We start from the raw sequence: 3,590 nt of genomic DNA, 5'->3' as shown, positions 1-3,590 counted from the left end.
TGAAGGAGAGCCCCAGGCTCTGCCAATAATAGGGGATTTTTGCCTCAGATATGGGGCTTCCCATATAATACAAGACTAATGGGAATGCTAGTCACATCCGGCTAGTAAGAAAGTAACCACCATTCCTCCTCCCCCAGCAAATTCAAAAAGGAAGAAGAGGAGGGAGCAAAAGAGGAGCATAGGAAGCTGCCATTGGTCAGACCATTGATCCATCTAGCTCAGTACTGTCTATGCCAAGCCTGCTTAACTTAGCCCCGCCCCACCCCACCCCAGCTGTTTTTGGACCACAACTCCCATAATCCCCAGTCACAGAGGCCAATAGCCAGGGATTATGGGAGTTGTAGGCAGGCTCAACCTTAGGGCGAGGTGGCCAGGGTGGTAGCCCCGGGCCCCGCGTTTGGAGGGACCCCGCTGTGCCAGACTGCCCACGCAGACTGCCCACGTGTGCGGCTCCTGGTGCTGGGGACGTCAGAGGCTGGGGGTGGACCCCTTCGCCCCGCACCCCACAAGGGTGTGGGGTGAAGTTGTAGGCCAACATCTGCAGGAGAGCCCAAGTTGAGCAGGCCTGGTCTATGATAATCAGCAACAGCTCTCCAAGGTTTCAGGCAGGAGTCATTCGCATACCAGCCCTACCTAGAGAGGAGCCAGGGATTGAACCTGGGACCTTCTGCATAGGAGGCAGATGCTCTACCACAGGGATCCTCAATGTTGGGTCTCCAGATGTTATTGGACTTCAACTCCCATAATCCGCAACCAAAGGCCACTGGGGTGGGGGATTATGGGAGTTGAAGTCCAATAACATCTGGAGACCCAACGTTGAGAAACCCTGCTCTACCGTATCAGTCATGTCCTCCTCTGAAGGACGACACACAAAAATACTCTTTTAAAGAAAGGAGCAGAATTAACAAACAAGTTAAGGACACAGGAACGTAGGAAGCTGCTTTCTACTGAGTCAGAACCTTGGTCCATCTAGCTCAGGATTTTCTACACCAGGGATGCTCAACTTCGGCCCTCCGGCAGATGTTGGCCTACAACTCCCATAATCCCTGGCTATTGGCCACTGTGGCTGGGGATTATGGGAGTTGTAATCCAAAAACAGCTGGGGGGCCAAAGTTGAACAGGTCTGGTTTACACAGACTGGCAGTGGCTTCTCCAAGGTTGCAGGCAGGAGTCTCTCCCAGCCCTATCTTGGAGATGCTGCCAGGGAGGGGACTTGAGACCTTCTTCATGCAAGCCTGCAGATGCTCTCCCCAGAGCAGCCCCATCCCCTGTGGGGAATATCTTACAGTGCTCACACATGAAGTCTCCCATTCAAATGTAAACCAGGGCAGACTCTGCTTAGCAAAGGGGACAGTTCATGCTTGCTACCACAAGACCCAGTGGATGAATGCAGGGCTAGAGCATCTGAAGAGACCATCTCATGTGGTCTGGCCTCCTAGCATACCCACATCCAACCGATACCCAGAAACCTTTGTGGAAACCAGTGTGCTTGTTTCGCATTACGTAAGGGGAGAGAATCACCGAGGAAACTTCTCCAAAATGAGGAGTATGGTGAAAAGAAAGCTGAAAGGGAAAATCAGGAGAGTCACTTCGCTCCAGAATGCATGGAGTTTATTATTGTTATCATCATTTTTACATTTGATATCCCGCTCTTCCTCCAAGGAGTCCAGAGCGGTGTGCTACATACTTAAGTTTCTCTTCACAACAACCCTGTGAGGTAGGCTAGGCTGAGAGAGAAGTGACTGGCCCAGAGTCACCCAGCAAGTCTCATGGCTGAATGGGGATTTGAACTCGGGACTCCCCAGTCCTAGTCCAGCACTCTAACCACTACACCATGCTGGCTCTCAAAACCACAATGGTAGAAGCCCAGTTAGATTGTATACCCAAAAGGAGGAAAGGTACCACTAAGTCCAGGAGGATGCCAGCATGTCTAACAGGTAATGTCAAGGAAGCCATAAAGGGGAAGAAGACTTCTTTCCGAAATTGGAAGGCCTGTCCAAATGAAGAGAACAGAAAGAAAGGAACACAGACTCTGGCAAAAGAAATGCAAGGTGACCATAAGGGAGGCAATCGCAAAAGCACAGAGAACTGTAGAGTAATTATTTCCCCCATGACAACAGGCTGTGGTCTGAGAACCCTGACCCTCACTCTCACTTCATGTTCTTGTATGTTACTGTTCAGCAGCCGGGGCCGCCGATACCACGAAACGTTGGGAACCTACAAAAAGCTGCAAGCACAGCTTTGATTGGCATGCAACCAGACCACATGTTCTTTCCCCTTGGGCTGAGATGTGAAGCTAATACCCGGTCTCAACTTCCACTTTGTGGTTCTTCCGTCTGTGCGCTCAGATCGCACACCAACCTGTCTTACATCGACCGCTACAGGGGCCTGTTTTAGATCATCTCTGGATGAAGTACCACGTTTGCCCGAATAGAAGACGTCCCTGGATTTAAGATGACCCCTTAAGATGAGGTTAAATACAGATTATACCTGTGTGTTACCCCTCCCCCCACCCCACACAAACACACAAGATGAATGCGTAATGGCATGCCTGCTAGTGCAAGGGGGGTTACACACCCCTGCTCATACCCCACACCTTTAAAAGGGGCAGTCACCGCACCATCTGGACCAGCCCATTGTTATCCAATGAAATTGACTGGCAGGAGATTGGATAGGCAAAAAGAAGCACATCGGCCGACCCATAGTTAGTGTGTGGAACTCCCTGCCACAAGACCTGGTGAGGACCATGACCTTAGATTGGGGCTGCACAGCTTCGGTCCCCCAGCTGTTTTTGGACCACAGCTCCCATCATCCCTAGCTACCGGCCACCGTGGCTGGTGGGCGCTGTAGTCCAAGAGTCCAAGTTGTGCAGCTCTGTCTTAGATGGCTGTGAAAGGGTTTTGACTTATCCGTGCTGGAGACGTCTATCAGTGGCTGTTACTCATCATGGTACACATAGAACCATGCTGGCTATACTGAGCCTCCATGTTCAGAGGCACTATACCATTAAATACCAGTTGATGGTGGGGAGATAAGAGGAGGAAAGGGTGATTGCCTACAAGCCCTGCTTGTGAGATAGCCAATAGCATGTGTTTTGCAATCAGCATGTGGGCCTGGATGACCCTTGAATCTCACTGGGCTCTTCCTATGGCTCCTGGGCCCAATCCACTTCCCCGCAGGACTGCCCTCAACTGTGTCCTTATATACAAGCCATGGCTTCGTCTCTCTCACCTTCACGGTCTTTGCCTTGGAGGCCTGGATGTGTTTGCTCCAGGAGGAGAGACCGGAGGGCGGACGGGTCGTTCCAAGGTGAAGCTGGCGGCTGGGTGTTTATTCTCTCCCTCCTGAGGCTGTCACCTCCTGGTGTGTGACTTCGAAAAGCACGTAAATGCACCTGGCCGTGACACTCGGAGCCGTCTGCCATTCCCAAGATAGGGTGGCACCCACGGAAATTTATAAAAGGGGCCAGTAGAGAGGGGTCACTGTTTCGGCAGCGGTGCTGGGGAGTTCTCGCAGCAGCGGCAAACACACGAGGCCCACCGGGGTCAGTCTTGTTGGCCTCAGAAGGGACCAGGCCCAAAGGAATCAAG

This window comes from Hemicordylus capensis, chromosome 7 (genome assembly GCF_027244095.1).
Source record: "Hemicordylus capensis ecotype Gifberg chromosome 7, rHemCap1.1.pri, whole genome shotgun sequence".
Lineage (NCBI taxonomy): Eukaryota > Metazoa > Chordata > Lepidosauria > Squamata > Cordylidae > Hemicordylus > Hemicordylus capensis.
Note: the sequence above shows the minus strand (reverse complement) of the source record.